The sequence below is a fragment of the Dendrobates tinctorius genome, unplaced genomic scaffold, assembly GCF_039654945.1.
Source record: "Dendrobates tinctorius isolate UK_male_01 unplaced genomic scaffold, ASM3965494v1 ptg000046l, whole genome shotgun sequence".
NCBI lineage: Eukaryota > Metazoa > Chordata > Amphibia > Anura > Dendrobatidae > Dendrobates > Dendrobates tinctorius.
Window position 1 is genome coordinate 29,957,309 of NW_027361714.1, and position 14,823 is coordinate 29,972,131.

Sequence of the window (14,823 nt, forward strand, 5' to 3'; positions counted from 1 at the left end):
CTACAGAGAGATAGAGAGGATTACAGAAAAAAGAATAAAACAGCTGATAATATACTCAGTACAAATAATAATGAAATTACTAATACCGAGGTTTTGAATAAAATAACTAATGAGACAGAACAAGAGAAAATAAAGGACAGAACCAGTCTGGGGCATTCCTCTATACCTTTAGGTAACTTTTTTCACAAAGGTCCATTAACTGGAAGTAAGGAAAATATTTTTTCCAAACCTCCAGTAATAAAAAGTACTGCAACCACTGCACCGCTTATTGAAGCCATGAAACATTTGGAAAGTATTAAAAGACAAATGGAACACTTTAATGATAATGGCACTAAGAAAAATTTGATTGACACTGTTAATCCTACCCTCAATCAGGATAAAATTATTACACCCACCCCTGTGGAATTTTCTTCACCTGCACTTATTGAGTTTCCTGACTCTATTCCTAAGTCACTACTTGACCTTTCTATATATGAGGACACTGAATTGAATATATCCAAAGGTAACCCTGTTCCTGAGGATCATTTTTCTAATACACCTAGTGATAACACGGTTTTAATTGATAATTCTAACACTAACAACACTGCTACGGTTCCTTTTTTACCGCAAACAATTATAAAAAACCTACAGATAAAAAACTTTTTTTCACCAAGAACTGGAAAAAGAAAGGGCTCTATAGAGGATGCAGAGGGGGGCGAAAAAAAGAAAGGGAAAATAAATATAAAATAAAGGATATAAATAAATCTTCTACTGTGGATAATAATATTTTTAATTTATCTTCTTACACCCTGACTACCGATGAAAGTAAAGTCCTCTCCAAAGGGTTGAATTTTTGCCCCACTTATAAGACGAACGATTTTGATCTTTTTTTAGACCTCCAGCTTTTCATCAGAAAACTTACATTAAAAAGACACTTTGCAATAAAAGAGATGAATAAAAATGCATGTAATAGTGTAAATGATGATACACAAAACAATAACGATAAGGGTAGTGATTTTGATTTTCATTTGAATGTTCCAACTAAATCTAAATTCTATCCGGTTGAGGATAGAGGTCACTTTCTAAAGGTTTTTAGCGATGTTGTACAAAAGAAATTCAAAGAGATTTTTTCTACTAAAGCTCCTTGTGGTCATAAGTTTAATTTAACAAAAAATGAAAAAATCGCCCTGAAAACACTGAAATCTAATACTGAAATAGTGATTCGGTCAGCAGACAAAGGGGGAGGGATAGTAATCCAGAATAGGAATGATTACTGCAACGAAGCTCTTAATATGCTATCAGATGATAAATATTACACTAAAGTCCCTCTTGATGCTCTAACTAGGTCCAGAGTAGCCTATGACAACTTAATTCTGGAGGGTAAAAATAACAATATATTCGATAAAAATGAACTGAAGTTCCTTCAAATAACGAATCCAAGGACCCCCTTCTTTTATCATTTGCCTAAAATCCATAAATGCCTTGTCAATCCCCCAGGGAGACCTATTATCTCTGGTATTAATTCATTAACCAGTAATTTATCGCATTACATTGACAGAATAATGGTCTCTCACGTTCCTTTATTAAAAAGCTTCATTAAAGATTCTACCCATTTAATCCAATATTTACAACAAATCGAATGGAAATCACATTATATACTGGTGACCATGGATGTATCTTCTTTGTATACAAACATTCCACATAATTTGGGTTTGGCTTGTTTCAACAAGGTCCTATTGAAAGATGAAAGACTCAGTAAAAGCCAAAAAAACTTTTTATTAAAAGGCATGGATTTTATATTGAATAATAATTACTTCACTTTTAATGGAATTTTATACCATCAGCAACTCGGGACCGCGATGGGCTCAAAGGTAGCACCTACTTATGCCAATATTTTTATGGGGGTATTTGAAGATTTTTATATTTTTAAATCTAGATGGTACAGTAATTGCATGTTTTACAAAAGATATATAGATGATTTGTTCCTTGTATGGGACAACTCTGGAAATAATATTGGTGATTTTATTCGGGATATTAATAACAATATTTGGGGTTTAAACTTCTCAGCAATTTATGATAAGGAAAATATTAATTTTTTGGATTTAACTATTTATATTGAGAATAATAGTATTCTAACGAAAACTTTCTTTAAAAATGTTGATACAAATAGCTATATTCCTTTTAGTAGCGGTCATTTCGGGAAATGGTTGAGGAACATTCCCGAAAACCAATATAGAAGAATAAGAAAAAATTGTACGGATATAAAGGTTTTTGAGGATCAAGCAGAAATATTAAGAAATAGGTTTATTGATAAGAAATATCCTGATAATTTGCTCACGAATGCCTTTAATAAATGTATTAATTTATCTCAAGATAGCCTTATTAATGGCACTAAAATGGTTAAACCTAAAAACAATAAATTCATGACTAATTTTATTACGCAATTTTGTTCTGAACATATAGAAATTAGGAAGATTCTGAGTAGCAACTGGCATATTTTATTAAACGATCCCATATTGCAGAAATTCCTCCCAAGCAATCCTGGTGTAACGTTCAGAAGAGCCCCCACCATTAAAAGTGTAGTGGCTCCAAGCCGGTTAAAAAATGCAAAAAATTGTACTGAGTTTTTATCTACATATAAAGCTCCCCCTAAGGGTATTTTTAAATGCGGCAAAAGGAACTGCTTATGCTGTACTTGCATCGCACATAAAGATAAGAACTTTAAATCTACTAGCACTAACGAAGTTTTCCCTATTAAGGAGTTTCTTTGTTGCACCACTGACTTTGTGATTTATTTGATCGAGTGTGAGTGCGGAAAACAGTATGTGGGTAGGACAGTCCAACCACTGCACTTAAGAATTAATTCCCACAGATACAATATTAAAAAAGGTTTTTTAAAGCATGGTCTCTCCAGACACTGTACGGTTGAACATAATAGAAATTTTAATAATCTGAAAATCAGCCCCATTGAGCATATTCCGGACAACATTCCTGATAGAATAGGGTCACTTAATAGAAGGGAAGTCTTCTGGATCTATAGGCTGAATACCTTAAGACCTAATGGCCTCAACGAAATTACTGAAGTTTTTTTGTGAAGTTAAACTAATACCTTTTCTCCCGGTCTGAATAATTCTTTTGGGCCGATATCCTGTCTAGTTATGCTAATTTTTATTTATCCCTTATATGTGATGCTTTTTTATGTTTGCGACTTTATGTTTAACTCTGGTCGCTGTATTCTGTACCTGCCATGTGTTCAAAACCTTTTTAGGTTCTGTTATGTACAGTTTCGCTGCTTAAAAATTATTCTTTGCCTTGTTATTTTATTAGTTTCCCCATTTTCAGCTGTGTTTTACGCTGTCAATGTGTGGTTTTTCTCCGCTCTTAATCCTCTCTTCTCCTCCCCCTCTGGATACGATCCTTCTCCTTTGAGCGCTCTGTTTTTTCTTCCTTCTCAAATCCTTTTCGCTGTTCTGCGTGCCACTGCCTTTGTGACTGTCCATGGACACATCCTTCTCCCATTGTGCCCTCCTGTTCTCCACAATCTGTTCACCAGATATATTCTTCCTACACCAGTTTTCATGTACACTCACTGGCCACTTTATTAGGTACACCTGTCCAACTGTGTGTTAAGACTTAATTTCTAATCAGCCAATCACATGGCGGCAACTCAGTGCATTTAGGCATGTAGACATGGTCAAGACAATCTCCTGCAGTTCAAACCGAGCATCAGTATGGGGAAGAAAGGTGATTTGAGTGCCTTTGAACGTGGCATGATTGTTGGTGCCAGAAGGGCTGGTCTGAGAATTTCAGAAACTGCTGATCTACTGGGATTTTCACGCACAACCATCTCTAGGGTTTACAGAGAATGGTCCGAAAAAGAAAAAAAATCCAGTGAGCGGCAGTTCTGTGGCCGGAAATGCCATGTTGATGCCAGAGGTCAGAGGAGAATGGGCAGACTGGTTCGAGCTGATAGAAAGGCAACAGTGACTCAAATTGCCACCCATTACAACCAAGGTAGGCAGAAGAGCATCTCTGAACGCACAGTGCGTCGAACTTTGAGGCAGATGGGCTACAGCAGCAGAAGACCACACTGGGTACCACTCCTCTCAGCTAAGAACAGGAAACTGAGGCTACAATTTGCACAAGCTCATCGAAATTGGACAGTAGAAGATTGGAAAAACGTTGCCTGGTCTGATGAGTCTCGATTTCTGCTGCGACATTCGGATGGTAGGGTCAGAATTTGGCGTAAACAACATGAAAGCATGGATCCATCCTGCCTTGTATCAACGGTTCAGGCTGGTGGTGGTGGTGTCATGGTGTGGGGAATTTTTTCTGGGCACTCTTTGGGCCCCTTGGTACCAATTGAGCATCGTTGCAACGCCACAGCCTACCTGAGTATTGTTGCTGACCATGTCCATCCCTTTATGACCACAATGTACCCAACATCTGATGGCTACTTTCAGCAGGATAATGCGCCATGTCATAAAGCTCGAATCATCTCAGATTGGTTTCTTGAACATGACAATGAGTTTACTGTACTCAAATGGCCTCCTCAGTCACCAGATCTCAATCCAATAGAGCATCTTTGGGATGTGGTGGAACGGGAGATTCGCATCAGGGATGTGCAGCCGACAAATCTGCGCCAACTGTGTGATGCCATCATGTCAATATGGTCCAAAATCTCTGAGGAATGCTTCCAGCACCTTGTTGAATCTCTGCCACGAAGAATTGAGGCAGTTCTGAAGGCAAAAGGGGGTCCAACCCCTTACTAGCATGGTGTACCTAATAAAGTGGCCAGTGAGTGTATATTTGACATGCATACATCTTTATTCTTTTATTCAGTGTTCTATATTCCTTCGCTTTTTAATTGAAGTGACATATTGATATGTCTCAACGATCACTGGGTTTTGGCCGTTGCAGCTGATAAGAGGAAATCGGAGAAACCAGGGGAAGAGTCTTGAGGAGATCATTTGCATATTCCCAGTGCCTTCTGGGATAAGTGAAGAGTCTCCGCGAGCTCAACGATCACTGGGTTTTGGCCGTTGCAGCTGATAAGAGGAAATCGGAGAAACCAGGGGAAGAGTCTTGAGGAGATCATTTGCATATTCCCAGTGCCTTCTGGGATAAGTGAAGAGTCTCCGCGAGCTCAACGATCACTGGGTTTTGGCCGTTGCAGCTGATAAGAGGAAATCGGAGAAACCAGGGGAAGAGTCTTGAGGAGATCATTTGCATATTCCCAGTGCCTTCTGGGATAAGTGAAGAGTCTCCGCGAGCTCAACGATCACTGGGTTTTGGCCGTTGCAGCTGAAAAGAGGAAATCTTTTTAAGAAATCTCAAGATGGAAGAGGCCAGGAGCCATTTGGTGAGCTGCATTTCTTTCTTGCTACATGTTCACAGATTTACCAGTGGAAAAGCCAAACTTCACATGCCACAAATGCAAGCTTGTGACCCTGTTGGAGGAAAAGTTGCAAAATCTCGAAGAGAGGTTAGCTACGTTGAAGATCATTAAGGAAGGTGAAGAGTTCTTGGACAGAGCAGAATTATCTCTTCATGTTACAGAAAGAGAAGAAATTCGAAGTGCACCTGAAGAAACAGAGGAATGGAGACATGTGACCCAGAGAAGCAGGAGGATCAGGAGGCAGTCAGCACCCATACTGCTCAGAAACCAGTACCAGGCTCTCACGCAGGAAAACAATGAAGAAATACATCAGGATAAGACTTTGCCAACAAACAGCAACCTTGTACGCCTTCAGAGTCCTCCTGGATGGAGAAAGAAAAATGTTGTGAAGAAGAAACGGAGAGTGGTGGTCATGGGGGATTCCCTGTTGAGAGGAACAGAGGCCGCTATCTGCAGACCGGATATAACTACAAGAGAAATGTGCTGTCTTCCAGGTGCAAAAATTAAAGATGTGTCTGACAGGATATCAGGACTCTTCAGACCTACAGATGACTACCCATTCCTGCTACTACATGTGGGGACAAATGACACCGCAAGAAACGACCTGGAAACCATCTGCAGAGACTTTGAAGACTTAGGCAAGAAAGTGAAAGAACTGGGAGCGCAGGTGGTCTTCTCTTCCATCCTCCCAGTGGATGGCCATGGAACAAGGAGGTGGAATAAGATTCTGCAGGTGAACAACTGGCTACGTCGATGGTGCCGTCAGCAACGATTTGGATTTCTGGATCACGGAGTGAACTACTTATACGATGGACTACTTGCTAGAGATGGGGTGCACCTTACGAAGACTGGAAAGCAGGTATTTGGAAGTCGCCTTGCTACACTTGTAAGGAGAGCTTTAAACTAGAACAACATGGGAAGGGAAGCAAAAGACCAGAAAAAGCCATACACCTGACAAATGCTACTGAGAACTCTGCTATTAGAAGTGGAAAGGAAGAACAAAGACGAAAGAATCTAATTAAAAAAAATATTGGAGAAAGAGAAACCAATCACAAACTAAAATGTTTCTATACTAATGCACAAAGCATGGGCAACAAACAAGGAGAATTGGAACTACTAACACAGGAAAAGAAATATGATGTCATTGGAATCACTGAAACTTGGTGGGACAATACACATGATTGGAATACAAGACTAGAAGGATACAACTTATTTGCAAGAAACAGACTTGATAAACGAGGAGGGGGTGTCGCATTGTATGTTAGAAATGCGTATATCTGCACAGAGATTGAAGCTTCAGAGACTGGGAGTTCTGTGGAAACTGTTTGGGTAAGAATACAAGGACAGAACAATGGAAAGGACACCATTGTAGGCATTTACTACAGGCCGCCTGTGCAAGCTGAAGATATGGATGAACTCTTTATGCATCAAATGGCCAAGTTCTCCAAAAAATATGACATAGTTGTCATGGGAGATTTCAACTATCCAGACATTTGTTGGGAATCTCTCTCAGGCAAAACTAACAGGTCAAGGAAATTCTTATCCTCTCTTGCTGACAACTTTATCTTCCAAAAGGTAAAGGAGAAAACAAGGGGAACTGCTACCTTGGATCTAATCCTTATAAACAGGGAGGAAATGGTTGAGGAGGTAAAAGTGGCTGGGACCCTAGGAGGTAGCGACCATGCTATTTTAGAATTTTGGATAACTAGAGGCGGAAGACCTGTGAAGACTCAGACGTCAAGGTTAGATTTCAGAAAGGCAGATTTTAAGGGATTCAGAAAGAGAATTGGAGGGATCCAATGGCTGGATATCCTTAAAGACAAAAATGTCCAGGAAGGATGGGAAATCTTGAAAAATGAAATTCTCAAAGCACAGTTGTTAACAATTCCGAAAAGAGGGAAGAATAGGAAGCATTTAAGGAAACCAGGATGGATGAACACAGAACTTAAGCACATGCTAAAAAGGAAGCAAAAAATGTTTATAAAATGGAAAGAAGGAGGCATATCTAAAGAAGAATATAATGCTGTCTGCAGAACCTGCAAGGCACAAATCAGATTATCTAAAGCTGAAAATGAATTGAGGCTTGCAAGAGATGTCAAAAGCAATAATAAAGGATTTTGGGGATATGTCAAAAGTAAAAGAAAAGTCAAAGATGCTATAGGATTTTTACAGGATGAAAATGATGAAATGGTAAGACAGGATGTTGAGAAGGCTGAACTTTTAAATTCCTATTTTGCATCTGTTTTCTCTCAGAAAGGAAATGTAACATCAACTGTTATTCACTGTCCTATTAAGGGAATAGAAGAATCCAGGATATCTATAAACAGAAAGATAGTGAGGAAACACTTAGCTAACCTAAATGTATTCAAGTCTCCAGGTCCAGATGAATTACACCCCAGAGTACTGAAGGAGATAGCAGAAGAAATTTTTGAACCCCTCTCCATAATCTTTGAAAATTCTTGGAGAACAGGAGAAGTGCCAGAAGACTGGAGAAGAGCAAATGTTGTTCCTATCTTCAAAAAGGGGAAGAAGGTGGACCCAGGCAACTATAGGCCGGTGAGTCTGACTTCTATACCAGGAAAGATCTTTGAACAAATTATTAAACAACATGTATGTCAATACCTGGATAAGAATGAAGTGATTAAACAGAGTCAGCATGGGTTTGTAACTAATAAGTCATGTCAGACTAATTTAATTTCCTTCTATGATGGTATTACTGATTGGGTGGATCAAGGAAATGCTGTAGATATAGTATATCTTGACTTCAGCAAAGCATTTGACAAAGTCTCTCATACAATCCTTATTGAAAAAATGACTAAGTATGGAATGGACAAGGCAACTGTTAGGTGGATTCATAACTGGCTTAGTGATCGGACCCAAAGAGTGGTCGTAAATGGCTGCACATCCAGTTGGAAGAATGTCTCAAGTGGGGTACCACAGGGCTCTGTCCTGGGCCCTGTATTGTTCAACATCTTTATCAACGATTTAGATGAAGGAATTGAGGGTAAACTGATTAAATTTGCTGATGACACAAAGCTAGGAGGGATAGCTAATACTAGAGAAGAGAGAGAGAGGATTCAAAAAGATTTAAATAAACTGGAGAAGTGGGCAGCAACTAACAGAATGGTTTTTAACAGGGAGAAATGCAAAGTACTACATCTGGGCAATAAAAATGAAAAAAGCATATATAGAATGGGAGGAATAGGGCTAAGTGACAGCACATGTGAAAAAGACTTGGGTATACTAATAGATCACAGACTGAATATGAGTCAACAGTGTGATGCAGCAGCAAAAAAGGCAAATGCAATTCTAGGATGTATTAACAGAAGCATACAGTCTAGATCACGTGAAGTCATTATTTCCCTCTATTCCTCTTTGGTCAGACCTCATCTGGAATATTGTGTCCAATTTTGGGCACCACATTTTAAAAAAGACATCAACAAACTGGAGCAAGTTCAGAAAAGAGCGACCAGAATGGTGACCGGTCTGCAAACCCTGTCTTATGAGGAAAGGTTGCAGGATTTGGGAATGTTTAGTTTGCAAAAGAGAAGACTGAGAGGAGACTTAATAGCTGTCTACAAATATCTAAAGGGCTGTCACATTGTAGAAGGATCAACTTTATTCTCATTTGCACAAGGAAAGACTAGAAGCAATGGGATGAAGCTGAATGGGAGGAGACACAGATTAGATATTAGAAAAAACTTTTTGACAGTTAGAGTGATCAATGAGTGGAACAGGCTGCCACGAGAAGTGGTGAGTTCTCCTTCAATGGAAGTCTTCAAACAGAGGCTGGACAGACATCTAACTGGGATGATTTAGCGAATCCTGCTTTGAGCAGGGGGTTGGACCAGATGGCCCAGGAGGTCCCTTCCAACTCTACGATTCTATGATTCTATGATTCTATGATTCCAGAGTCCCTGCACACTTCGAGTGGAGGATCCAGCAAGAACAAATGCAATACATATCAGTTCATCCAAGATTAGGAATTATCAGACCTAATGAAATCCTGGTGATCGGTCACATAATGGTAGGCACGGCACCGTATAGGCAACGTGCCTCTGACTGCAGAGCCCCCATATATATAAAGCTAGAAAGGAACTCTGGGCGGAATCAGTCAGTGTAGGGAGAGCTGCTGCCGAGATAGGGTCAGATTTGGGGGTTTACAATTTAGTGTTGGTATGCCATATTAGAATACACAAATCCAGCTAAATCAAAAGTCCTTCTACAGACTAATTACGGGGTATATAGATTGCAGTGCTAGGTAGGCAGGGAGTGTATGTGCGTATTTACTACAAATCAGTGCAAGGCATGCAGGCACTGTATGTGGGTATATAGATATCAGTAACAGGCAGGCAGGCATTGTATGTGGCATACTTCATTGCATACATCAAGAGGGTCCATTCCATTGCTGTCTGCTTCTGCTGCTGCCTATTACATATTTTGGCCATTTATACCTAGCCCCAGCTCTTAGTGGGCAGGAAATTTTTTTTTTGTCTTGGCTGTTTTATATGGGTTTGCCCGTCCCAACCATCACATCTGAGTGCCCAGAGATTTTTGACATTTTAGTGGTACTGTTAAATTTTTTTAGACTGACTTATAAAATTTCTTGTTTTGCTGCCCCAAAAATACGTAGCTTCCAAAAAAATATTTAGCTACAGGGCAGATATTTTACACCAGATTTTGTCCGTCACACAGATCGCATACCATTGCGCTCAAAATTGTGCCATTTCAGGCCTCCGTAGATTTTTTTTGTTATGTGTTAGCCTATTTGTTGATACAGTTTAGCTGGGCAAAAAAAATACAGGCCAGATATTTGAAAGTGGGTTATCTTCATCAGACACCAGATCTATCTGTGGGCTACAAACTGTGGCATTTCAGACCTCCATTCCACTGTATGTTCTGTCTGTTACCCTAGTTCTATACACTATTTTGGGGTAAAAAAATAAAAAATTACAGTCCACATATTGAACAGTGTGGTATCTCCGTCAGACACATCATACATCTCTGGGCTAAAAATTGTTGCATTTCAGGCCTCCATTCCACTGTATTTTCGGTCTGTTGCCCTAGTTTTATAAGCTATTTTGGGGTAAAAAATAAAAAAAATACAGCGTAAGGCACTGGGAATTTTCTGCTGCATGGGATAGATCCCAAGCATTATCTGGTGCTGTCGTCTCCCTTTCAAGCTCAGCCGCTGGGATGACTGCTCAGCACAGACTCCTGCCCCAGCGCCTTGCACAGGCTCATGCTGCATGTGTTGTTGCTGCTGGCTCTCCAGCTAAGCCTATGATGACTACTGGTTTACATATGCAGCACTGTGCTCTGGAGCCTACATCCAGATTTCACCCTACTGGGCATATCCATGATATGGTGCCTTCCCATTGGTGCTCGGACGTCAGGTGCTCTGGTGATGTGACAGCTTCAGATTGATTCACAGGCAAGGTCCTGTCTGTCTGGACTTGATCAACGTATAAAAAGCTCTCAATGGCGCTCACCTGTTCTCTAGTATCATTTCTTGTGTTTGTTGTGTTTGTGGCTACCTTACCACCCTGTGTGCACGTGTGCCGCTAATAGCACTGCGAGTGTTTTGCTGGACAGGCAGTGTAGGGTGGGAACTTTTGCTTGAGCTTAGTATCTGCACCGGGTGTCCTCAGGAGCGCGTGCTAAAGCACACCGTGTGTCAAAGCAGGGTCAACCACCAGCTTAGTCTTTCCTGGAGGGTTAAGTTATAGGGACCCCAATTAGTATTTTTCTATATGCCTGTGCAGTTTAACAGGCTATAGTCCTTTTTTGCTCTGCTGTATGCTATCACTCTGAGGAGTAAAAGAGCTTGGAACTTAGTTTTCTGTTCGCACAGTGTGAAGGTTAACATTGTGCGTATTTCATTGCTGCTTCGTTGCCTCTAGTTCGCCATTGTTCACATCAGCTGCAGTTTTACAACACCGACATCTTCTTGCATGACCTTCCTGTCCAAATTCATAGGGGACAGCAGAACAGCACTATTGAAATCGGAGTAGTGTCAAAAGGTTGTTGGTTGGATAGCGGATAATGCTTCCAGTCACTTTTCCACCACCATCTGCACCCTGTCTTCCACATGGTCAAGTCTGAGTAGCCGTGAGTCTGGACCGCATATTCTTCACCCTGATCCTCCTTCCTCCTGCTATGCCGAGTGCCTGGAGACAACTGATCCCACACTTGGACATTCCGAAGAGCTATTCACTTTGCCATTTATAGATTTGGACCTCTTGCCTGGTCCACTTGAAGCGGGGCAAGATGAGATCGCATGTAGCAATGTTCAAATATTTGAACAGCCATGTTCATATGAAGGTGACTGTGGGAACATGTCACAACAGGTGGACAATGATGAGACGCAATTCCTAGAAAGTCAGGAGGAGGACCAGGGTGCTTTCATCGTGACACCAACACAACGGAAGTTGGCAGTACAACTGTTAGGTCTTATTGGCAGAGTCTGGTTGTTTTTTAAAGACTCTGCCAATAGCCCCAAACAGGCCATTTGCACCACCTGCCATGCCTGATCCAGCAGGGGTGGCAAAACTAGCAGCCTGACCACCACCAGCATGATCAGGCACATGGCAGCAAAGCACCCAACTGGGCCGAACACCAGGCTCCAGGAACAGTGCCTGTGAGTGAAAACACTGCTTCTTCCACTGTTGTGCATACAAGCCAATCCCCTGTCCACATTGCATGCAAAGATGCCTCCTGCCCTGCACCTGTCGTTGCCCACACTCCACTACCACCATCATCAAGCATGTCCATGTCCTTATCCCAGCGCAGCCTTCAGTTGTCCATACCCTGGTCTTTGGAACGCAAGCATAAATACGCAGCCAACTCCCCACAGGCCACAGAACTAAATTAACTCGTTTCTCATCTGCTTGCACTCAAAATGTTGCCTTTTAGGCTCGTGGAGACAAAAGCTTTCTGCAACCTGATGGCGGCGGCCGTCCCAAGGTACTCGGTCCTCAGCTGCCACTATTTCTCCCAGTGTGCCATTGTGGCATTACACAAGCAGGTGTCCCACAACATTAACCATGCCCTGAACAACGCTGTTACTGGGAAAGTCCACCTAACCATGGACACGTGGACAAGTGCTTGTGGGCAGGGATGGTACATCTCAGTGACGGCACACTGGGTTAACATAGTGGAAGTCGGGACCCAGATAGACCATGGGATGGAACATGTTCTCCCAATGCCGAGGGTTACAGGCTCTATGTCAATCAGGGTTCCACCCACAGTCTACAGCTCCTGCACCTCCTCCTCCTTTTCAGCCTCCTTCTCCAAAATGACCACATCAATCACAACCTGGAAACACTGCAGCACTGCCTCAGCCAAGCATCAACAGGCTGTACTGAAGCTAATATTCTTAGGTGACAAACCGCACAATGCTCATGAGTTGTGGACAGCTCTGTGAGAGTAGGCAGATGTGTGGCTGACACCACTGAACCTAGAGCCAGGCATGGTCGTGTGTGACAATGGCCAGAACCTGGCGGCTGCTCTGAGGCAAGGCGAGCTCACACACGTACGATGCCTGGACCATGTGCTTAAGCTCGTTGTTCAATGGTTTCTCAAAAGCTACCCGGAGCTGCCGGATCTGCTTGTCAAAGTACGCCACCTGTGTGCCCATTTTGGAAAGTCAGCTCCAGCTTCCGCCGCCCTTGCCCATGCTTCAGCAGCATTTACAGCTTCCAGATAACCGACTTGGGTGTGATGTACTGTATGCATGCATTGGAACTCAACACTGCACATGTTGGATAGGATTTGTGAGCAAAAGAGGGTAGTTGTTGACTACCAGCATCAACAAGGCCATTGGTATTCAGTTCAGGCTTCACACCAAAGACCTCAGGAGTGGACATGGATGTCAGACATCCTTCAAACTTTGAGGAGTTCATCAAGATGGTGAGCGGCGATGACACCATAACTAGCGTGACCACCCTGCTTCTCTGTCTTCTGAAGCACTCTCTGCTCACAGTCAAAGAGGTGGCATTGCAGGCTGAGCATGATGAGATGGAGAAAGGAAGCATACAGGGTGATTACACACAGCCCAGCCTCATGTCATTCCAATGTGGATTGGTTGTCAATGAGGAAGAGGTGGAGAATGAAGTACAGGAGCTACTTTCATGCGCTATAGACATTACAACAAGCACAACTGTCATACCGTCTGTTCAGCATGGATGGCCTGAGGACAGGGAGGAGGAAGAGGAGGAGAGCATGTTCAGTCATGGTCTGTCACGCATGGCTGACTTTATGCTGCACTGCCTTTCCCATGACCCTCGTATTGTTAAAATTTTGGCTGACAGTCATTACTGGTTGGTGACACTTCTAGACCCATGCTACAAGGAGAGCTTTCAATCTCTTCTTCCAGAGGCAGACAGGTGTACTAAAATGTTGCAGTACCAGTACTTTCAAAAACTATGACATGGGCCAATGTTTGTATGGGAAGAATTTCAATTTTCCACAGCTACGACCTCTTCTGAACACTGAAGGGCCATCAATGCCGTTTGTGGTTGGGGATGAGGCCTTTCAAATGTGTGTCATCCTCATAAAACCATACTCGAGTCGGGACTTGAATCACTCCAAAAGGATTTCAACTACCGACTGATAAGGGCACTAAAAACTGTGGCGTGTGCCTTTGGTTTGCTGGCATCTAATTGGTGCATTTTGGGAACACCAATCAATCTAAAAACTGAGTCAATTGATGATATGGTCAAAGTCTGCGTTGTTATGCACAATTACATCCTTGCAAAAGATCGACAACCACTTGACGAACCTGTTGTAGCACTTTGCAGGATTACCGTGATCATCCTCTGTGGAAGTTGCCCAAATGAGGGATAAGTTTGCTACTTACTTTGTTTTGGATATTGGATGTATGGCATGACAAGACGATATGGTTTAATACCCTTGTAAGTAAATGTACCTTTAATGTTTGCTTACTGTACTACTAATAAAACTCCTCCAGTGAAACACCCCTTACTACTTCAACAATACAATTTTCCATTAATCAACATTTGGGTTTATGTTCAGGGTCTGTCTGACGGTGAGATATTGTGGACCTTAAGGGTGTTGAGCTGTGATGATTGGGTGGTAGTCGATGATGAACGGGCTACAGGGGGAGTGGAAATAAATTGCAGAATTGGCTCATAGATGGACTGGACACATTGGGAGTAGACTACACATTAGGAGTAGAATCTTTGGGAAGGGATAGACAAATTGGAAGAGACACAAGGGAAGGTAGTGACATATTTGACAACAGAGTCACATTGGGAGGTGAGGGTGGAGGTAGTGGGTCCATTTTTGGCCGACTTTTTTTGCTTCGGGTCTTCATTCTCCTGTGCTGAGCAGAGTCTGTTTTTTGTAGTTACTTCTGTGTTTCTTGCTTGGCTGAGTGGGAGCGGTGGCCTCTGTTGCAGTGTGCTGGCATGGTGCTGGACTGG